The 23,758-nt window shown below is 52.2% G+C and overlaps 1 protein-coding gene across 1 annotated transcript in view; it reads right to left on the bottom strand.

Annotated features, from left to right (window-relative positions):
- The window catches only part of RXRG (retinoid X receptor gamma), a 133,986-nt gene that overhangs the window by 108,114 nt on the left and 2,114 nt on the right, over positions 1-23,758 (bottom strand). The gene's annotated exons all lie outside the window — the stretch shown is intronic.

Here is a 23,758-nt window from a genome sequence, read left to right as displayed (position 1 = left end):
GAATAGCCACCTGGGGACAGGCAACATGCCCTTCAGCGATGCACAAAACCAGCCGATCCCAGTGCCCTGTCCTGAGAGGAGAGGCCGCAGGGGAGGGGAGACAGGCGTTTCTCACCCCAGCTCTGTGGGACTACTACCCTCTCACTCAAGTGCGTGCATAGCTGATAAAAATGAGTGGGTTTTTAAGGAAAAGATGGCTGGTCTAGGGTGTTGCCACCGGCCAGAGGTGTCTTTAACCCCCTTTCCTGGGGGGTGTCCACCCTGAGCCGAAGGGCAGTGCCCAGCGAGGGCTGCCCGACTGGCTGTTGTTCTGCGTTCACTGCGCCCTGAGCCTGAGTCCCCGAGGGGCCAGAGGCCTCCTGGCAGCGACCACGTCCAGCCCCTACGCTGAGGCAGCGCCTCTCATCACCTACATTCAGTCCTGCCTCACGAGAGGGACCCCACTTCTTTCACACAAGACGGTGAGAAAGGACCCACCTCTAGCCTCAGCTTCCCTCTGTGCGTGTGATCTCACCAAATCGCTTCACTGCGTGGGCCTCAGCTTTCCCACCATAAAATGGGGCGGTTAGGCTTGATTACCCGGAAGCCCACCTCAAACCTAACCTTCTGGAATCAACTATGGAAATTTTCCGGAACATACAAGAAACTCCCGCAAACCAAAAATAAAAATACAAGAATCCCAATAGAAAAACTGGCCCAGACATGAATGGGCACTTTATCCAAGAAGAAACCTCCGAAACCAACAAGCACAGAGACAGGTGCTCACACTCCTCAGTAATCAGAGAAACGCAAACCAAAGCAGTGGATGTCACCTCTACTTGTGAGTTTGGCAACAAATGACAGCTGGACAGTGTCACGTGTTGGCAGGGATGGGGGGTCACGGGAAGGGCACTGCGGGAGGGACGTGCCCAGCGGTCTGGCGGGACGTAGGTCACACCCAGCGAGAGCCTGCCCTGCCACCCAGTGAGCCCACCAGCTCCGGGTGTATCGCCCACAGACGTGATCACACGCATCCATAATGGCACACACATGGGGACCGACCGCGGTAGTCCGTGTAGAGACGGGGATTGGGAAGGGGGTGAAATTTATAGAGTGCAAGGGAACTGTTACAAGAAACTGCCTAGATGGATGCTTAGCAACATGGATGGATCACAAAGCACAACGCTGAGTGGGGAAAAGGGAGAGTAATGAGAACCAGCTATGACACTCAGAGCCAGGAAACCGCTCAGGAAAAGCCAAATCCTGACAATGCCCCGCAAGGCCCTAGAGATCTGCCCCCCTCTCCCCTACGCTCCCATTGCCTCGCCGACATCATCTTCTGCCAGGTCCCCACGGCTCACTGGCCCCAGCCTCACTGGCCACCCTATTGTTGTTAGCAGAGCCTTCACACAGGCTGTTCCCTCTGCCTGGAATTACAGGCCCTCAAATTCCGCTGCACACATGTGTGCACACACACATAAGCACACACACTTGTGTACGCACACACGCACATGCACACGCATACAACATGGCCCCCCTCACCCTGCTCTATTGTGACCTCAGACAAGAATCAAATGTAACAGATAATAAGCTGAACAGTGGTCTGCAAGGTAAGAAGTGCCGTCTCCCCACCTTCCCGCCAAAATGCAACATAAGCTCTGAGAGGGCCCCCCGCACCAGGACAAAGCCTGCCGCACAAGGGGCGCCTCGCACACCGATGCTGACGAAGCGAGTGCTTGCCACCCACACCGCTTACACATGTTTAAAACACGCTTCACTCCTGTTTGGAGGCAACATCCCGGAGGCCGTGTGGAGACGGGGATGGGAGTCATGAGGGCCACCTAAGTGGGCGCTGGGTGTAGGGTTCAGTCCTCCACGGGTTCTCCCGACCATGGCCGCCAGGTCACCCTCACGGGGTCCCTGGGGCAGCCCCTCCGCGGGAATGGCTTGCTGTGCAGCCTCCCCTTCCAGGTCCTGCCTCCGGAGCCCTGGGCACAGCCCGGCAGGACTCAGTGATTGTGGGAAAAGGGCATTAAAATGTGAAATGTGGGCCCTGTGGGCCCGGCAAATAAATAAATAAATAAATAAATAAATAAATAAATAAATAAGATATGCTTCAAAGCCCATTAAACAAAGGGTGAGTGGGAATGAGGGTAAAGGAGATTAGGTCCAATCAGAGAAGAGCCTCAAGGGGAAGTGATGCTAAGGTGCCATCGATGGGGCAGTGAGAACTGCAGCTGGTGAGCCTGCGTTCAAGGGGCTGCAGGCAGCAGGACTGAGTAGCCTGTGGCAAGGACCCTCCGCTCAGCTCCGCCTACACAGCTGAGGTCACCCCCAGGCCACCCAGGGCTGCGGACACCTGGCGGGGAGAGTGCATGCTTCCTCCAGCCCGGGCCGCCTGCAGGAGAGGGCTGGGCCCGCAGAGCACAGCCTCGGCCGCTGCTGCCTGCCCACCCACTCAGCCTCGCCGAGCTCGGAAGGGATCGCTGTCCCATCGTGTGGGAAGACACCGAGGTCTCCGAGGCTGCCGCCGCCCCTCCCCTGGCTCGGACCTGGCAGGACGGAGAGGGTGAGCACCCAGGCCTCCGGACGCCCTGGTCCGTGTTCTCTCTCCCAACTGGGTCTCCCTCTCTGGCCAGAGGAAACGATGCCGTGTGAAGGAAATGAACAGAATTAATGTTCCCACACTGGGTTTTGCACGATTCTGCCATTGGCCTTTTCCTGTTGCTAACGGGTGTTCGTTTCTGGGATTCAAATTCAAAGCCTGTGGATTTGACCGAGGCCGTCTAAACGCTCATGTTAGAAAATAAGGCCGAACAAATCGTCTATGACCATTAAGACTATAAAAGGGTTATCGGTTCTCCGCAGCAGCCCGCCGTGGGGGCGATGCTGGTGGTCAGCTCTGGCGGTAACGGGGCCGTAACGGGGCTGCAGGTTCGCTCCCGCCCGTCTGGGTGTGTGCAGGAGGCCACCAATCCAAGTTCCTCTCTCACATTGATGTTTCTCTCTCTCTCCCTCCCTCCCTTCCACTCTCTCTAAAAATCAGTGGAAAAATATTCTTAGGTGAGGATTAACCAAACAAGAAAAAGAAAGAAAAGTAAGAACAAAGTTGGAGAGCGTAGACTCACTAATTGTAACACTTGTCATGAAGCGACAGTAATCCAGACGCATGTGGCTGCCTGGATCTGGGCGGGAGCAGCGGCTGACGCAACAGGCAGGAGGACCTCCCTGGGGGGGTGGAAATAGTCGAAAACTGGGTTGTGGTCAAGGTTGCAAGTCCTGTAACTCCACTAAGTCTCGTTGGCTGGTCCGCTTAAGACAGACGAAGCCTACAGTATGCACCTTACACCTCAGTAAATATGTTCCTAAAGGGTCTTCGCTGACTCCTCTGCAGCGTTTGGCAGACAAGGTGAAGGAGGAGGCCTGGGCAGGTGCCCCCAGCTTCCCTCCCTCCCTCCCCTTCTCCGGGAAGGGCGCCTGCCCCTCCCTGCTGGAGGCATCCGCCCAGCAGCCCGCAGCCCAGCACCCAACGCCCAGCTCCTCACCTCCTGACTCTCAGTGGCCCCACGTCAGGTCTCTGGCAGCAAAGCTCACCTTGCAGAAATACTGTAAGAGCTATAAATACTTTAGGTCCCCGGGGAGCCTGTCATCCCTGAGATGGCGCCAGTGACCTGGGGCAGGGAAAATTCTATTCCTGGGCACACCTGGTGTCCCGAACAGCCTGGCCGACTGCAGGGCAGCCTCGAACAATAAACTCTCTCTTTGGAGCATGGTTTGGCCCTTAACACATCCAGACCCCTTTAAAAGCTGATTCCTACACATTACTGCTGTCGACACCCCAAAAAAACAGGCCAAATACACAGGAATTCAAACCACAGCCAGTTCCCCAGGGGAGGGGCTGGGAGCCTGCCTCAGAGGAGCAGCGATCTGGACCTGGGCTGCCCAAGGAAGGCACCTGGAAGCTGGACAGACACACGCCGCCAGGTGCCACCCACAGATTCGGAGAGAACTGGCCCAGATGCTGGCCCAGGCATCGGATCCTTTTTGAATCTTTATTGTTGTATTACAGATGCCCCTGCTTTCCCCCCATTGACCTCTTCTAGCCCATCCCTGCCCCCTGCACCAGGCCTTCACCACCCTGTTGTCTGTGTCCATGGGTTGTGCATATACACATACAAGTTCCTTGGTTAAGTTCTTCCCACCCACCCACCTTCCCCCGCCTTCCCTCTGAGATTCTGCACTCTGTTCCCTGCTTCCATGTCTCTGGATCTATTTTGTTCATCAGTGTATTTTGTTCATTAGATCCCACATATGAGTGCGATCATGTGACACATGTCTTTCTGTGACTTATTTCACTTAGGCCCCTCCATGCTGTCCCAAAGGGTAAGAGATCCTTCTCTTTTACAGCTGCATAGTATTCCCTGGTATAGATGTACCACAGCTTTCTTATCCACTCATCTACTGATGGGCACTTGGGCTGTTTCCAGATCTTAGCTATTGTAAACTGTGCTGCTAGGAACATAGGGGTGCATACATTCTTTCTGATGGGTGTTTCTGGTTTCTTAGGATATATTCCTAGAAGTGGGATCACTGGGTCAAGTGGCAGCTCCATATTTAATGTTTTGAGGAAACTCCATACTGTTTTCCATAATGGCTGCATCAGTCTGCATTCCCACCAGCAGTGCACTAGGGTTCCCTTTTCTCCACATTCTCGCCAGCACCTGTCATTTGTTGATTTGTTGATGACAGCCATTCTGACAGGAGTGAAGTGTTACCTCATTGTTGTTTTAATTTACATCTCTCTGGTGATCAGGGACTTTGAGCATTTTTTCATATGTCTCTTGGCCATTTTGGAGAAGCATCTGTTTAGGTCGTGGTTGGCAAACTCATTAGTCAACAGAGCCAAATATCAACAGTACAACGATTGAAGCTTCTCTTGAGAGCTAAATTTTTTAAACTTAAACTATATAGGTAGGTACATTGTTATTAACTTAATTAGGGTACTCCTAAGGCTTAGGAAGAGCCACACTCAAGGGGCCAAAGAGCCTCACATGGCTCGCGAGCCGCATGTGGCTCGCGAGCCGCAGTTTGCCAACCACGGGTTTAGGTCCTTTGCCCATTTTTTACTTGGATTGTTTGTCTTCCTTTGTTAAGTTGTCTGAGTTCCTTATGTATTTTGGATATTGACCCTTTATCAGATGTATCGATGCCAAATATGTTCCCCCATGCAGTGGGCTCCCTTTTCATTTTGCTGATGGTTTCTTTTGCTCTGCAGACGCTTTTTATTTTGACGTAGTCCCATTTGTTTTCTCCTCAGTTTCCTCTGCCCTGGGAGATGTATCTGCAAACATATTGCTACGAGAGATATCTGAGATTTTGCTGCCTATGGTTTCTTCTAGGATTTTTATGGTTTCACGACTTACATTTAAGTCTTTTATCCACTTTAAGATTATTCCTGTGCATGGTGTAAGTTGGTGGTCTAGTTTCATTTTTTGCATGTATCTGTCTAATTTTCACAACGCCATTTATTGAAGAGACTGTCTTGACTCCATTGTATGCTCTTGCCTCCTTTGTCAAGTATTAACTGAGCACAATGGATTTCTGGGATCTCTGTTCTGTTCCGTTGATCTATATGTCTGTTCTTATGCCTGTACCAGGCTGTTTTGATTACAGTGGCTTTGTAGGATAACTTGATATCTGGCATTGTGATCCCTCCAACTTTTTTCTTCTTTCTCAAGATTGCTGCAACCATTCGGGGAATTTTTTGGTTCCATATAAATTTCTAGAGTGTTTGTTCTAGATCTGTGAAATATGCCATTGGTATTTTTATAGGGATTGCATTGAATCTGTAGAATGCTTTGGGTGGTATGGCCATTTTAATGGTGTTACTTCTACCAATCTATGAATACGGTATATTCTTCCACTTATTTATGTCTTCCTCTATCTCTCTTTTCAATGTCCTATAGTTTTCTAAGTATAAGTCTTTTACCTCCTTGGTTAAGTGTATTCCTAAGTATCTTAATTTTTTGTTGTTGTTGCAGTGGTAAATAGGAGTGTTTATTGAGTTTCTCTTTTGCGAATTTGTTATCTATATATATATATATACTAGTAAAAGCCCAGCGACCGAATGGCAGAATGACCAGAATGGCTGGTCGAATAGTCGCTATGATGCACACTGACCACCAGGGGGCAGACACTCAACACAGGAGCTGCCCCCTGGTGGTCAGTGCGCTCCCACAGCGGGAGCAGCCACTCAGAGGGCGGGTCCACAGCTGCTCAGCTCATCCTGGTCAGCTGAGCAGTGCTCCCACAACTGGCTGATCCCTGCAGGCCACGCCCCCCACCAGTGCACAAATCCATGCACCAGGCCTCTTGTTGGTGTATAAAAATGTCATTGATAGCCCTAACTGGTTTGGCTCAGTGGATGGAGCGTTGGCCTGCAGACTCAAGGGTCCTGGGTTTGATTCTGGTCAAGGGCATGTACCTTGGTTGAGGGCACATCCCCAGTAGGGAGTGTGCATGAGGCAGCTGATCGATGTTTCTCTCTCATTGATGTTTCTGGCTATCTATCCCTCTCCCTTCCTCTCTGTAAAAAATCAATAAAATATATATTTTTTTAAAAATGTCATTGATATCTGGTGTTACTTATGTATCCAGCTACATTGGTGAGAGTGAACGAGGAAAAGGCAGGAGTGAGGCGCCGTCACTCTACAAAGAGAGCGCTTCCCACCCCACCAGCACCTCCGCAGGCTGGCCCTCTGCCCACCGGCGCCTCCCTGACCCCCTGGCATCGTCCACATGAGGAGCAAGAGCTGGTTTCCGCCCAGCACCACCCTGGCCTGCTGCTGGCCCAGCCCCAAGCTGCCCCCTTTCCTGGCCACGCCCTGTGCCTGAGTTCATCTTGTCATTCAAACCATTAACGGTCACCTTTCAAAATCCTGCTCAAATCATAGCACCCGTTGCACTGGGCGGCTGTCTGTGCCAGGCAACCCACAGAGGTCCTGCTACCTCCCCGCAACCTCCAAATGCCGCAGCCCGGACGCAGGCGCCATACGATCCTCACTTCACACAAGTCACGGAGTGACGGAGTCCGTGTGACGCGGAGCCCACGCTCAGCCACAGGGGCGCGCACCCCTATGCGACATGGACATTCACGCGGCGCCCTGCGGCGGTGCCGTGACCTCGCAGGGGAGGAGCCAGGCTCAGCAAAGCCTCTCAGACCGACTCCAACGCCTGGTGCCGCTCGGGCTGCTCAGTCCTTCAGGCCTGCGCGCCGGCCACACAGACGGGCAGCCAAACAGGAGTGTGTGTGTGTGTGTGTGTGTGTGTGTGTGTGTGTGGAGGGGTGGGGGGCTTGAGACACAATCAGGCCTCAGCAACAGAGCCAGGGTCTTCCCAGTGACACAGGCGTGACGTGGCGGTAGTAGTTGGACTTGGCTTTTTAACTGTTGCCTGCAACCCAGAGTCTGGGGGATGCAAAGTGAACGCGAGGTGAGGCCATAAAGTGCCGCACCCTCCCGAGTGCACGCGTCCAGACACGGCCCTTCCTTTGGGGAGTCGTCTCCGGGAAACAGAAGTGCAGCCCAGGGGAGACTGACTGGTGTACGTGCACGTCCCCTCCTGTGACGAGGGCGGGAATCAGCACATTGAACGGACGTGCGGCTCGCGTGGCAGCCCTTGCCTCACGTGTGGAAAGAAGCAGCTCAAGGGACAAGGAAGGAAAGAATCTGCTTCTGCTCCGATACTCGAGCCACGGGGTCGCTCCCTCCAGCTGCTGCCGGGAGCCCCTCGGACTCCGCACGGAAGCTTCCTTCCTGGACTGACCGCCCGGACACCGCAGGGGAGACCCACGTCTCAGCAAACGCCGCCTGCGCCCCGGACCCTCACACGCCAGAGCCGCCCTGGCCTCAGATTTTCCAGTCCCCGACCCACCTGAGTCTCAGGGGTTCTCTGGGACCAGGTCAGCGGCCTGGCCAGGCCCTGGTTCCGTGCCTGGTTCCTGATGCCCGCTCACACTGCTGCCCGATTGCTATGCCAGGGATCCGGTCACAAGACCCTGCTTACCACAAGCAAGAAAAAGGGCGACTTTGCAAAGAGCCTCCCTTTGGAGCTGTGCCGTTGCGCTCCCTGCACAGAGCAGGTGTCGGCAGTCACCACGCAGTTACCATGGGGCAGCCCACACCACGGGGAGCCTGGCTTTTACGGGAAAGAGGGACTTCAGACATGAAGCCCCTCAGATCCAGGCCTCGCTGTGACCACCTGCAGAGCGAGGCGTGGGGGGACCCTCTCGGTGGCCCCCTTCAAAAGGGTTCATAGGGCACCCTGAGCGTGGACTCAGCGCCGTGTGGACCCCTCCCTGACCTCACGGACATGACAGTGAATCCAGGACTAGCATCTTGGCTCGTTAGCTCCTGCAACGTGCGGGAAGCTGATCCCTGCAGTGGAGACAGCGACGCCAAAGAAAGAGCAAGCTGGTTTTCAATGAGATCTGAAAAGCAATTGAAATCTTTGCTGCGATTTCTTTAAACGACACCAAGGGAACATCCATTCCTAGTGATCATAGAACTCCTCCAGCCCCCTTCCCCCACCTCTCCTACTCTCCACAGGGCACAGGACCGCCAGGGTCACGCCCACCCTCTCCAAGTGCCCGCCGCCTCTCAGGCCTCGCCCTCTGCTTCCCTTCCTGAAATGCCTCCCTCTGGCGCGGGCGCAGCTCAACTGGCAGCTCTAGTCCCTTCTCCTCCTGGAGCCTCAGCCCAGGAGAAGCTGCCATCCCAGAGGCCTGCTTACTTATTTATTTACTAGTGGCCTGGTGCATGAAATTCATGCACATTAAGAGGGGATTAATTAGAGGAAATATTTTAATAGTGCTATTTGCCCTTTCTCTACAATAGAAGTGTCAGAGTTGAAAGAAAATTAGTGAAATGTATATGAAAATCTTCCTCCTATCAGAGTATGGGGCACGCCGTGGGACCCAGAGTCAAGTCCCTGCCCACCCACAGCACCTCAAAATCACATGAGACCCAGACCCAGCCAGCCCCACCCCTGTTGGGTGAAATCCAGACCCGGCGGCCCCACCCTTGTCAAGCCCCGCCAGGTGGGGGGCACAGCCTCAGGACCCCCAGCCTGGCACCAGGGTGAGGGGTGTGGCCTGAGGTCCCTAAGTCCAGCACCAGGGCGGGAAGCACAGCCTGAGGTCCCCCAACCCAGCACTGGGGCAGGGTGCGTGCCTTGAGGTCCCCTGTCAAGCCCTGCTGGGCGGGGGGTGCAACCTGAGGTCCCCAGGCCCAGCACAAGGGGACGCGGCCTGAGGTCCCTCAACCCAGGCCGGGGTGGGGGGGCACACCTTGAGGTCCCCCGTCAAGCTTGCCAGGTGGAGGGCATAACCTCAAGTCCCCCATCAAACCCCGCCTGGTCGGGGGGCACAGCCTCAGGTCCCCTGGCCTGGCGCCAGGGCAGGGGGTGCAGCCTCAGGTCCCTGCTGATTGCTCATTAAGGTTCATTACAGGAACTTGGCCTCTGCTGTGGGTGCAGCCATCTTGTTTTACAGAAACCCTGCCTCCACTGTGGGCACCGCCATCTTTGTGATGGTGTGACAGTCAATTTGCATATTCCCTCTTTATTAGATAGGATTTTTATCCTCACCCAAGGATGTGTTTATTGATTTGAGAGAGAGAGACACATCGATGTGAGAGAGATACATTGATAGGTTGCCACCTGTATGGACCCCACCCTGGGATTGAACTGGAAACTTGGGCATGTGCCCTGACCAGGAATTAACCCTCACTCTTGGGTTATGGGATGACACTCCAACCAACTGAGCCACTGGCCAGGGTGCCTTCTCCCCTCTTAGAAGGCAGGGAGAAGGAAAGGCTCTGGGTGGGAATATGTTCATTGTTTTCTCTTGATCCCATTTGCTCACCAAAATACAGATTTAAATGTCTCTGAAGTCAGACACCTGCAGGTCATGACACCTGGGTCCTGGCCCAGGACGAGCGCAGCTCTGCCCAAGCTGGTAAGGCACTAAGAGCTGCAGCTAGAGGTACAGTTGAAACCTACATGAAACCCAAATAAACGTAACACCATGCGGCGCTTCCATCCTTCTCTCCTGGTCGCCCGCCTGCGCTCTACACCAGCCGCTCACCGCATGTGGCCGGAGAAAACCACAGGGCCTGGGCGGGGCAGGGGCTCCATCCCGGCCCCCCTCCCGGCTGCATTCACCAGCGGCAGCCGGGCTGCACCAAACTGGGCCCAGTGGCCTGGCTGTGGCTCCTGATGGTCTCATCGGGTTCTACCTATGAGTCATGGACCAACCAGAAGCGGTGAACAGTCACCCAACATGCAGATTTCCCAGGGCCCAGCATGCCTTCCCAAGACAAGCACTTCTCCTTTCCCTCAGCATCGCCCCTCCTTCTCAGGCTCATTCTCGGGGCTGCCTCTGCGGGGCGACCGCCTCAAACAGCTCCGTAACCGGCCGGATGCCGAGATGCCGTGGAGAACTGCAGACTTGTCCCCAAAGAGGACCCAGCATCTGCCTATGCCTTCGAGTGCAGACACTGACTCCTCAAAACCAACTGCTCCCCAACTTCATCCCGGCTCCCTGCCCCCGAGCTGAGCAGTCAGGATGCCAGGAGGTTCCCTCTAATGAGCTGAGGAGGAAGGAACTATCCGGACATGGCAGGGGTCCTGACGGCCAGCCAGCCATTCAATAAACAAACATTCAACAAGCAGAACACCTCCATATACAACACCCATGTCACAAGCAAAATGGGGAATAGAAAGAGTTAAGAAATGGACCCGGCCAGCATAGCTCAGTGGTTGAGCATCGGCCTGTGAACCAGGAGGTCATGGTTCGATTCCTGTTCAGGGCACATGCCCGGCTGCAGGCTCGATCCCCAGTAGGGGCATGCAGGAGGCAGCTGATCAATGATTCTCTCCATCATTGACGTTTCTACGTCTCTCTCACTGGGTCGGAGGAGGCAAACACAGGAGACGGACATTTCTCAGTCTGGCTCATCCTGTGGGGCGGGGGGCAGGGCGCTGTTAAAAGAAGCGAGAATGATTTCACCATTGCCCTGTCGTTCATTCAAACAGGAAAGTGACGTGGTGCCTAAAGCTTATCAGTGATGCCCAACTGTCATTGTTTTGGGTGTTGGGGACTTAAATTCCAGGTGACAAGCTATAAAAACCCAGAATAACTTTTTAACTTTTTAGTCCTTCTCATTCAAAGATCACAGGGCCTGCTAAGGGGGGATGAGAGTAAGAAAGTCGCTTCCCAGTTGCCACAGCGACCCAACGAGATGGGTCTCCCATGACGCTGTTCGCAGAGGTTCTTGCTGTTTTCATTGCCCCGGAGGGTCGACGCCTCCACCCTTTCTGTCCCCACGCCTTGACCTTTGGAGATCACCTGCAGGGGAGCAGTTTATCCTACCCCCACCCTCCCGGGGCCCTGCCCACGGCACCCCCATGGGCACCCTGACTCTGAGCCTGAGGGCCTGATCCCCACGTGTCCCCGAATGAGCAGCTCTGTGCCGGCTTTCTCCCAGCACATTGGGAGCTGACAGTGGACTGTGCCAGACTTTTTTTTATTTTTTTAATATATTTTTATTGATTTCAGAGAGGAAGGGAGCGGGAGAGAGAAAAACATCAATGATGAGAGAGAATCAGCGATTGGCTGCCTCCTGCACACCCCCCTACTGGGGATCAAGCCCACAACCCAGGCATGTGCCGTTGACCGACATCAAACCCAGGACCCTTCAGTCCGCAGGCTGACGCTCCATCCACTGAGCCAAACCAGCCGGGGCAGTGCTAGACTTTTTTATGACAATTCCCTTCCTCGTGGAGAGAATGAGCAGTGGCTTAGACGATGCTGCCACCTGTCGGTCACAAATGAAAGCACTGTGGTCTGTTCACCTGGCTTGGGGTTGGGCTTTCAGGGAACACTTCTCATGGATCTGGAACGGCCGTCGGTGGATTTATCACCCTTACTAGGGGTGCTTCCCGTTAAGTTTCTGATACGTGTAGCAGTCACGTTACCGCGGGCCGGTGGGCAGGGGCTGCAGCAGAAATTGCGATCCGGGGGATGTGGAGTAGGACATCGGTTCAGGTGACAGGGAGAAAGTCTGGGCCAGTGCCCTCATGAGACAAGCAGGTGGAGGAAGAGGAAGGCTCAGTACCTGTGCCGAGGCCCTTCCCCGCCCCACACACCGACTGAGCGAGCTACGCCACGTGAGGAATCCGCTTCCGTCCCCACTACCCCCCGCAAGACGTCCCTTCTGTGCCCATCATTCGAGGGGGAAAGGCCACCCGGCGTTCACACCTGCCGAGCTCACAGCTCAGACACAGCCTGTTCCCAAGCCCGTGCTCACGGCTCAGCTGCTTTTGCTTAGACGCTGGGTCGACGTGGTTGTGTTCTTGTTTTGATCGGTCTCCTCGGGGGTTAGATAAAGGAAGCCAATGCTCTCCATTAAAGTGCGAACAGGAGAATGTCTGAGAAGCCGGGTACCACGGAGCTCTCCCCAGCAAGGGGCTCTCCCTCCTCTGTCCTGCCCCCTCTCTCCGCTCTGACGCCCCTGCCTCCCCTCAGGGAAGCTGTTGTCCACTTCAGCTGCCACCAGCTGCCTGAGGCGCTGAGCCCTCGAGGAGGCCCAGCTGAATGGATGTGGACCTGCACACACAGGATTGCTAAGACTCCACAAAAATTAAACATAAAGGATCTCACTAATGACTTTTATGTTGATGACAGGGTGACAGGATACTACTTGGCATCTATTGAATTAAATGAAGTATATTGTGAACATTAATTGCACCTATTTCTTTTTACTTCTTAGTGGGACAACTGGAACATTTAAACTGCGTGCCTGGACAGCACTGTATTCCCACCGGGTGGCGCTGGTTCAGTGAGAGCACATGTGCTTTTGAAAATAAAGGTGGGCCCGGCTGGCATGCTTCAGTGATTAAGCATCAACCCATGAACCAGGAGGTCACAGTTCGATTCCGGTCAAGGGCACATGCCCGGGTTGCGGGCTCGATCCCCAGTGTGGGGCGTGCAGGAGGCAGCCGATCCATGATTCTTTCTCATCATTGCTGTTTCTATCCCTCTCCCTCTCCCTTCCTCTCTGAAATCAATAAAAATATTGAAATTAAAGGCATTTCATACATTCATTAGTACAGGTCACGGCACAAATCTGAGGTCTGTCCCAGCGCAGGCTCCCTGCGGTCAGGACAGCTGGGTTACTAACCAGGGGGCTCATGTTGAGGCGTGAATGAGACCTGATCCTCTCTGGTCATGTGTCCTGCGGGTGACTGACTTATTCACTAATCCTCCCAAAGCCTCCGCCCTGCAGATTACATGAATAACATGTAACTTACATACAAGAAGCACGTGGCCTCACAGGCTCGACGGAGCTCTTCACATTTCCTCCATTACGGACAGGCGAGCCTTCGCTGCCCGCTCTGGAGGTGTGTTCCTGGGCCGTGGCATCTTCACCCCTAACTATCCAACGCCTTTGAAAAGACGGAAATCTCACCGCGAGCTGGACTGTCCCTCGTAAGATCCCAGCGACTCAGCCCCACAGCGCGTTTCAGGTTAGCCCGGGTTCCCCGCAGGCTTTCCTGAATTGCGTCCAGAACAACCTGGAAAAGGCCCTAGAGCAGTGATGGCGAACCTATGACACCCGAACTCATTTTTTGGTTGATTTTTCTTTGTTAAATGGCATTTAAATATATAAAATAAATATCAAAAATATAAGTCTTTGTTTTACTATGGTTTCAAATGTCAAAAAATTTCTGTATGTGACACGGCACCAGAGTTAAGTTAGGGTTTTTCAAAATGCTGACTCGCCGAGCTCAAAAGCTTCGCCATCACTGCCCTAGAGACACCTCCATGCAACGAACTCCTGAAGACAAGGACACTCCAAGTTCCTGACCGTCATCAGCTCCCCAGGTGACAGCCCACAGCCAGACCACATGGAGCCCCCTCCCTGCGGCGTCCTCGGGACAATGGTGACGGGCCCAGTGCGAATTAGCAGGTGAGGACCCACAGGAGCGCCCGGCGGCCCAAGAATGTGGAGTTGGGTTCCATGTGCATCGTGATGGCGTTTCGGGACCAAGGAGGATGAGCAAAGTAATTTCTCAAGTTCACCTGCAAAGGAGGAAGGGACACACCCAATCAATGAAACCCAAGTACAAAAATGGCCTTGGGCTGAGGCCTCCTAGGAACCCTCTGGAAAGTCACAGGGCCCCTCCCGGCCCCTCTGCCAGCGTTTCCCAATGCCACGCTGCGGGGCATTTTCCACGGGCGAGCCCGGAGATGCTGGCTGTAAATGACAGCAGATGTGGAAGCAGTTCTGCTGCTGAAACATGATGGTTTCCAGAGGCCCCTCTCTGCACGCGGTGTCTTTGGTGAGACCCACCACAAAGAAAATGAGTTGTGCAAGAAGAATGGCAGAAGATCTGGAAACTCACCAGGAAACCGCACCATCCCAGGCCTCCAACAAAAGCAAAAAATCATTAATAGGAAACAGGCCAGCTGTGAAGGTCATGGAGCGAAGACACGCCGGTTCCCAGCGACTAGCTGCGTTTCAGTCAGTAACCTCCGACTTGTCAGGGGGGTTGTGGTCCACGCTGCGAAGGACATGTGCTGAAAGGCGTCTGGTTGCCCTTGAATTCCTGACTTGCTAGTCAGAATACATACCACACATGTGCACACCAGAGAAGTCTGGGAAGTTGTGAGTGGGCCCTGCCTGCCATAAGTAAGCCCAATAGATAAAATCTTAACTTATAAAATCAATCCATTAGGAACTAATTGCTTATATGCAAACAAAAGGATTCAACTTCAAATCTGTCTTTAATCCTCACCGGAGGATATTTTTATTGATTTGGGGGAAAGAGGAAGAGAGGAAGAAGGAGAGAGAGAGAAACACGAATGTGAGAGAAAAACATCGATCGAATGCACCCTGACCAGGAATCAACCCCACAACCTAGGTATGTGCCCTGACCGGGAATCGAAACACAACCTTTTTGTGTACCGGATGACACTCCAACCAACTGAGCTACCCAGCCAGGGCTCAACTTCAACATTATAAGTAAAATTTGTCCTATTCAGATATTGTTTGAATCACAGGAAATTGCCAATGTTGTTGACTGTTTGGATCGAATAAAACCAAAATCCTGGCAATCTCATGCGGATCAATATGAACATTTTATGAATAACATGGGTGCTAGAAAAAAATTTAAAGAAGGAATTAGGAATCCCGGCTAATTTCAAAGTGGCAGAAAAAAGTATTTTTTAAATACTTCCCAAATTGCAATTCAAAGTCAACAGGAACATACTTGTTCAATGTTTTCTATTTTGATCTACAATGTTTTTCAGTAACTGCCATAGCCTGTTTGAAGCTGAGTGCTACGGTGATGACTAAGAGTTTGGTAGTAAATGTGGCGATGCCTAAAGTCACAGTCATAAACTCCCCATTTCTATATGTTCACATTTCAAAGCAGCTTGAATTGGAATGAGTGTATTAAAGCCACGTCCTCAGATCCTTTGTGACAAAGAGAGAGGGGGAGCAAAAGAATGAATGAATGATGGGTAGTTTTGATTCTCAGGACTTACACTTCCAAATGAGGACTGCTTTTCCAAGATTTCCGTGGAATCCACATATTGACCTCCAGGTGACGCGGCCACATTGCCCAGAATGCTTATGGCATTCCTCTTGAACTGCCTTGAAAGCTACAGAGGAAAACCAGTACACCACTTCTATCTCTCCTTCTTCTGCCTCTTAAATTCCAAACTGAGATCAACCAGCTATTAACCTGCTCATTTCCAATGCTTTGAGGTTGTTTGCTAAACTACCTACATAATTTGTCCAACCCCACAGAATGTACAACACCAAGAAGAACCCTTAGGTAAACTGTGGACTTTGGGTGATGTGACGTCAGCGTAGGTTCATTAGTCGGGGGGAGGGGGCTGGTAATGGGGGAGGCTGTGCATGGGGGGCAGAAAGCCTGTGGGAAGTCTCTGCACCTCAGTCTTGTTGAGAACCTAAAACCACTCGAAGAAAGTAAAAGCTTAATAACAAGAGAGAAAATTACATATAAAAATAAAGTTAAAGACTACCCTTGGGGAAGGAAGATGTCTGCGCCAAGGATACCAGGAGGTCTGGTACGTGCCTTCACTTCTTTTCGTCCTGTAATCCCCCTCTTCTCCATCAGTACCCTCCACCCTCAGAGGAGAAAATCCAGGCCTACCTTTATTTTATTTTTTTAAATATGTTTTTATTGCCCAGCCAGCGTGGCTCAGTGGTTGAGCCACGACCTATGAACCAGGAGGTCACCATTCGATTCCTGGTCGGGGCACATATCTGGGTTGTGCTTGATCCCCAGTGTGGGACATGCAGGAGGCAGCTGATCAATGATGTTTCTCAGCTCATCATTGATGTTTCTCTCTCCCCCTCTCCCTTCCTCTCTTAAATTAATAAAAATATACTTTTAAAATAAATAAATATGTTTTTATTGATTTCAGAGAGAAAAAAAAATGAATGATGAGAGAGAATTATCAGTGAGCTGCTTCCTGTATGTCCTCTACTGGTGATCGAGCCGGAAATCCGGGCATGTGCGCTGACCGGGAATCAAACCATGATGATGCTCAAACACTGAGCCACATCAGCGGGCTCCAGGCCTATCTTTAAACCAAGGTGATGGGGAATGAGACTGTGGGCATTGTCCCTAACGGTGGACCACCCCACCCCCCCTGTGAGTGACTTCAGTATATTCCTTTGCTCTTTCTGCATCTGTTAACATATCTGGAAATTTCAGAACATGGCAGGGATCCCTAATGTAACCTTTCTCATAAAAAACATACCTGGGAACTCAAATAACAAAATATGTCTAGCAAGCATCCTATATAATAAAGAGCTAATATGCTAATTAGACCAAACAGACTGTCAGAATGACCTTCCAGAAGAAGCCGGGGCTGTGAGGGGCTGCGAGGGCCGGTCGAGATTGTGAGGGACAAATTTCATGCTTTGGGCCTCTAGTATAAAATAAGCAGGAAATGTGTGTGTGTTTCTCATAGACTGGCACATTTTCAGAGTTTACTTATTTTAAACAATTACATTGAGCCGCAAAATAAAAGTATTCCTTATGCCTATGTCAGGACAAGTGGATTTTCACTTTAAGTGCTCCCTGAGGAACTGCGGCAGTGGAGGCCAGGCCATCGCTCCATCCATCTGGGAAGGCTTCCTGGAGGAATGGGGTTCGTCTCCTGACAAGCCTGTCTGCACCCACCGGGGGCTCCAACAGACTTCCGGCCCGCCCAGGGCTTCCCGGTTGCTAAGGCAACAGGCCTCCTCAGAGGTGCCCAGAAGGATCCCAGACCCCACCCCTGGCTTTTGTGGTTACTAAGGCAACAGGCCTCCTCTTAGATGCAGCAGAGCGGAGAGTCTGCCCATGGGCTGCGCCCTCTTTTATGTGCTCGCCATGACCCACCAATCAGGCGCTGCCACGTCATAATGTCCAAAGCGGAGTGATGGGTTGGGGATCTGCTGGGAGATCATACCGGCTGGGCCTGGCAGGATCCGCTGGCGGCTGGAGCAGGTAACTAATCACCATCTCCAGGGTTTGCTCCCTGAGACAGATAAACAAAACCGCCCATCATCATCACCACCATCATTGCCCCCAGGTGGGGTCAGGTGCCCCAGGTGATGTGACAGTCCCTAATTGTTAGGCTCAGGGAAGATTTGGGCAAGTAGGAGAAGGTTTTGAATCAAAGAAGAAAATGGCATCCCTAGAGGAAGAAATACCACCAGCAAAAAAGTGAATGCGGCGAGGTACCAGGTACCCTACCAGCCCCATTCTGCAGACCAGGGAGGAGCTGGGATTTCAGGAAGAAGGGAAATGGTGACGAATCCTCCCCAAGTCTCCGCCCTGCAGATCTCAGGAATAACATGCATCACAGCCAGAGGCCTGGCTGCAGAGGGAGGTCACAGGAAGCCTAGTGATGAGGAAGGGGCCTCCCCCGCCAGCACTCGCACTGCAAGGTCCTGGGCTCAGGCTCGGAACACGGTCATTCCTGCATCAGAATCAGTCACCTCGGGTTTGTTCTGTGGTTTGTGTTTGTTCATCAAATGCACGTCAGACAGGGCTCGTGCTTCTAAGCCGCGCAGACCTTGTGCTTTTCCTGAGCGCGTGCCTGTTCCAAGAGGAAGAGCGGTGATGTCTCTTCAGTCCTACGTGGGTGGCATCTTTGTGGTTTTCACATCACTGTTACCCTCTCCTGACAGGTGCCGGCTGAACCTCCCTTCTCACAGGGTCGGCTGCGTCCCCCACCAGCCCACACCATTATGCTGGCGGCTAACGTCTCTCTCCAGCTTGCTCCCGGTGTCCACGGAGGACGCTGAACTTCTGAGCTGACGGTACTGAGCTGCCTTTGCAGGAACATTAACGAAGGGAAAGGCCTTCCTTTCCGCTGCAGAGATGCCAGCGCCGCTCGCCGCGGGCTCTGCGGGCCTCTCGCTGCGTCTCGGGAACCAGCTTGAATCCCATTCACTCGCGGGAGCAGCTCTGCCCCGCAGGTCCCGGTTGGTCCCTGGGGAGTTCCTCTAGTTTCCCTTTGGAGTTTCCAGAGGCGGATCGAACCGCGGGAGGAGCCCAGCGCCGAGCTCTTCACAGCCTCGGGAGTCGCCGGCAGGGGGCGCTGCGAGCGGCAGGCAGGCTCTGGTCTAAAGCGCGGGTCCGCATTTAGGGAATTACACTGCAGGCTTCCACTCATGCGAGGGTACAAGCAAGGCGGGGACTGTCTGACTAGTCCCAGGTGTACTGGCCTCAGCGCCTGTGTTGCGCCCCCACCTGGGCAGTTGGTGTGTGTGCTGATTGCACCCTGCGTCCCTCCACATGGCTCTGCAAGCTAAGCCTCAGGGCAGATGGAATAGGCATCGCCTCGGCACTCCTGCTGCTCTTCTTTCATTTATCAGACCTCAGTGACCAGCCTCCACCTACCCCACTGACCAGCCTCCACGCACCCCGCAGCCCTAGAAGCTTCCAGAAGCAGCTGGCATCTGGTGCAGCCGTGGACGTTCACATACAGGACAGGAAAGGGGAGTTTGTCAAAGGAAACCAGACACGCAGAGGAATAACTGTTAAACTGGTTTTACTGTAAGGGAGTAAAACCTTCTATCATGCCTGGGATGGCATGTGAGCCTCGGCTGGGAGAATATAAGTATAAATGCTTGGTAGGAATAAAGGGGCAGGCGGGAGGTAGGTCTGCCTAAGTCCCACGGGATTAGCAGGACTGCGTGAGCTAATATGGCTCAGTCTCTCTGGCAAATACCTAAAGCATTTGGTTGAACGGGTTCTCTGGCTGTAATGCAAATGTCTGTGACTCAGGGCCCTCGTTTATGTAATAAAGTTTCCCTAGAGTCTATTTGGGAAGCAGTTTCCTCGCATCGCCTCGGCCACCCAGCTCCAAACCAGCAAACTCTGTCCTCTGGGGCCCGTCACAGCCTGGAGCTGGTCACTCCCCCAGGGCCAGCTACTTCCTCGAATCCCAGTGTGTGTGAATGTGTGTGTGTGTGCTGGGTTGCAATGCAAAAATCCACCTTGTACTGTGAGAAAGTGGCCCGAGGAGACTGGAAACCACAACCCCAGCTGCTCTCGCTGCGTTGCCTCTGCCTTGATCACGTGTATGAGTGTGAAGTTGGGATCGGAGCAGATGTGGGGGGACTGCCTCAGAGCAGTGTGCACACGCACACTCAGACCACCACCCTGAAGGCAGTCCCTGGTCCCCTTGTCCACTTGGTGTGACCATTGCAGCGATGGAGCGGACTTTAGGAGCTGGCCGGTGCCTGCAGACACCCGTGTACCCTGACAATCCTGAGGGCACCCGGACTCTGTCTTCTATTGCAGCTCCTCCTCTGTGCAGCACCGCCTGTCCTCTGGGGTCCTCCAACATTGTAAAGAATGTTTTGGGAATTCTTGGCTGTGACTTTAACTGTATAGATGGGGGTGGGGTGGGGTGGGGTGGGGGTGGAGGATGATGAAGCCCCTGGCACAGCAGAGTTGAGAAACAGTATCTGAACTGACACCCAAAGGCAGCAAACAGCTGATATAGAGGTGAGGAGGCTCCCCCAGAAAAGCCGAAGACAGACGGGTCAGGAGCACTGGCTCCCGGCGGCGGGACTAAGGGGGCAGCTGTGCCCAAACTGCACTAAAGAAAATATAAGAACCAAGAGAGGGGTGGTTGTGATGCGTGTGAGAGGGCGAGCCATCCTAAACAGCAAAAAAGGAAGCGCACTGCTAGTTAAGCGCTTCCTTCTTTTCCGAAAACGAAGCCATTTCTGGAGGGTGTGCCTGCTCTTCCCACAGCGCTGCAAACCCTGCCCTGTAGCTGGTTACACTGTAACTACTTAAATAGGACTAATCGCCGGTCACTAGATACACTACCATTCTGAATGAAAGCAGATGTGGGCCCTGGCACAGGCCTGCCCAACTTGCAGTTTTAAGTGCCCGCAGAGCATTGCTTCCCAATCAGGCATCTGCAGACATGCTGTTTGCCCCTGGCACATCCACCCGCTGTGCTCTGTGCCAGGCGGGCACACCTTAACCCTTCTCCCACAGAACTTTGCTCAGACATGCCCCGAGGGCCTGCGTTCTGGGTGCTTGTGAGGCTGTGACTTTTGGTAATGTTTTTGCATAGTAACACCCAGGCATGAGCAAAATTTAAAACCAGTTTTATACTGGAGAAAAAAATAGAAATCATTGAAACAATGCAAAATCAAAAAAAAAAACAGACCCAAATACAAATGGCAGTTTAGTTCATGGTGAAGGTGACACTTAAAAGGTGGAAAAACACAAATTCACTGACAAACTGTCTGGGGGGGGGGAGGGGGGATGCAATTCTTAATGCATTCCCTCAGCTTGGCGCCTCAAAAAATTATCACCCTGATAGGTTGCTCAGTAGTTAGAGCATCAGCCCACACACCAAAGGGCTACAGGTTCAATTCTCAGTCAAGGGCACGTACCTGAGTTGCAGGTTTGATCCCATTGCATGCAGGAGGCAACCAATCGATGTGTCTCTCTCACATCGATGTTTCTCTCTCTCCCCCCTCCCTCCTTCCCTTCTACTTTCTCTAAAAATCAATGGATTAACATACATACATAAATAAATAAAATTATCAAAAGAGTTAACAGGTATCAAGGAGTTAACTATAAACTAAAGCATAAAGTTTCAAAAAGGTCTCATGAATGAGGTAGAAAAAACTTTCCAAAGAAGAAAAAAAAATTGGTAACTTTAGCCCGGCCAGCGTGGCTCAGTGGCTGAGTGTTGACCAGTGAACCAGGATTCCCGGTCAGGGCACATGCCCAGGTTGATCCCTAGTATGGGGCATGCAGGAGGCAGCGAATCAGTGATTCTTATCATTGATGTTTCTATCTCTCCCTCTCCTCTCCCTTCCTCTCTGAAATCAATAAAAAAATATTTTTAATTGATAAATTTAAATGTATAGTTTTTCTCTATAGATTAAAAGTTAAACAAAATCCAAAGATCAGTGTGAAATGAAAAAGATATTTACAACATGCATGGCAGCAAAGGCCTTACTACTTTAATTTATAAAATGCTTATACTAGTATAAGTTAGGGAGAAAAAATGACAACCTAACACAAAAACAGGCAAAGGTAAGAACTAGCAGTTTTCAAAGAAAAAGTTTCTTTGAAATAGTAAAACTTACTGACAATTAGATAAATGCAAATCAACACAAAAGTGAAATACCGATGAGACTAGCAAACGCTGAAGACTGACGACAGCCCGCGCTGTTGGCGATGCAGATGGGCTCCCGTGGACTGCTGCAGAAACATAACCTGCTGGGCAATTGGGGAGGAAAATGTGACTGTCAGTATTTACAGCACCGCCCTGGCTGGGTGGTTCAGATGGGTGGAGTGTCGTCCGTACGCCAGAAGGTTGTGGGTTCGATTCCTGGTCAGGACACATACCTACGTTTCTAAGTGGTCAGCTGGAGGTGCAGGCTTCATGGAAAAGTCATTCATGTGTTCATGTAACAAATAAGGTTAACCTTTACCTTAACTGAGCCTATGTGTCTTTTTGCATCTATAATTACACACCCTTGAAATGTCTGGGTAACTTGTAACTTCCCTTTTTCTGGACCCCTTGGGGCACAACCAAATGTGCCTGGGCACCTGGACAGAGACCACAGATTCCTTCATTGTTATCCAGTTAATTGTTCTTGCACCCACCTAAGTATGTGTCTATCATTTTACCTTTTATCCAATTCAAGGAGTTTCCCTGCTTTGCTTTCTCCTGCCTCTCTAGTCTATCACCAATAGATTTCATGTAACCCACCTACATCCCTTCCTTTGATTGAAGTCCTATATAATAAAAGCTAATATGCAAATCGACCCAATGGCAGAATGACCAGTTGCTATGATGCACACTGACCACCAGGGGGGCAGGCGCTCAATGCAGGAGCTGCCCCCTGGTGATCAGTGCACTCCCACAAGGGGAGCGCAGCTCAGCCAGAAGCCAGGCTCACAGCTGGCGAGTGCAGCGGCAGTAGTGGGAGCCTCTCCCGCCTCCAGCACTAAGGATGTCCAACTGCTCAAGCTGGCAGTCGGACATCCCCTGGGGCTCCCAGACTGCGAGAGGGCTCAGGCTGGGTTGAGGCATCTCCCCAAGTGCACAAATTTCGTGCACCGGGCCTCTAGTGTATAAATATAGATGTAACCCGCCATTCTCCGGAGCATATTTGTTGAGGTTCTGCTTCCCAGCAATTGTCGACAGTTTGCCTCAAATAAATTCACAAAAATTCCTTACAGGTTTGAATGTTTTTATGTTAACACCAATATGTCAGATGGTACAAAATAAAGTGAGGAAGGGGATAAGAAGTGCCTTGAGAAAAAAAGTTGCAATTTTTGTCATTGTTAATCGTCAAGGGAGGACATTTTTCCCATTGATTTTTAGATAGAGTGGGAGGGGCAGAGACAAGAGAGAGAGAAACGTCTCACATGGATTGGTTGCCCCCTGGGGCCGAGGATCAAGCCTGCAATCCCAGTAGTGCCCCTAACCAGAATCGAACTCCGAACCCTTCAGTCTGCAGGCTGACGCTCCAACCACTGAGCCATACCGGCTAGGGCAAAAGTTGCCATTTTTAATGGAGTGGCTAGAAAAGCTGGTTTCCAAAATTTCTATAATAAACAAATCCTGCTTTTGTAATGAAAATTTTAAAAGGCCCTGAGTTGTTCAGTCCCTTTCTGTGGTCAAACAGGAAAAACTGGGAGGAGGGGCCGGACTTGCGCTCCGGGTCCTTCAGTCACTCGCCTCCCACCTCCGCTGCCTCTTGTCTGTGGAACAGGCAGGCTGGCGGCTTAAGCAGCAGCCATTCGTTTCTGCAGTCCTGGGGCCGGCAGGTTGTGTCGGACCAGAGCTGCTTCCTCACACAGAGGACAGCCTTGGCCAGGGGCGCTCTCCGGGTCCCTTATCGGGGCGCTATCCCATTCGTAGGGCTCCGCCCTATGACTCTAATCTGGTCCCAAAGGCCCCACCTCTCAATGCCAGCACCGTGGGGCTCAGGTTTCAAGATAGGAATGGGGGAGGGGGGCCTACGTCCAGGAGCTGTCCTCCCTCCCTCCCTCCCAACCTGCAGAGGAGCCCTTTAAGGGCAAAGCGCCAGAAGCCGGCAAACACAAAGCCTCGCCCTGACCGGTGTGGCTCAGTGGCTAGAGCGTCGACCTGCGGACTGAAGGGTCCACCATTCCGGTCAAGGGCATGTACCTT

The sequence above is a fragment of the Myotis nattereri genome (assembly GCF_964212035.1).
Source record: "Myotis nattereri genome assembly, chromosome: 18".
In the NCBI taxonomy this organism is placed as follows: Eukaryota; Metazoa; Chordata; class Mammalia; order Chiroptera; family Vespertilionidae; genus Myotis; species Myotis nattereri.
The sequence above is the reverse complement of the archived record's forward strand: the minus strand, read 5'-3'. Positions and strand labels throughout refer to the sequence as shown.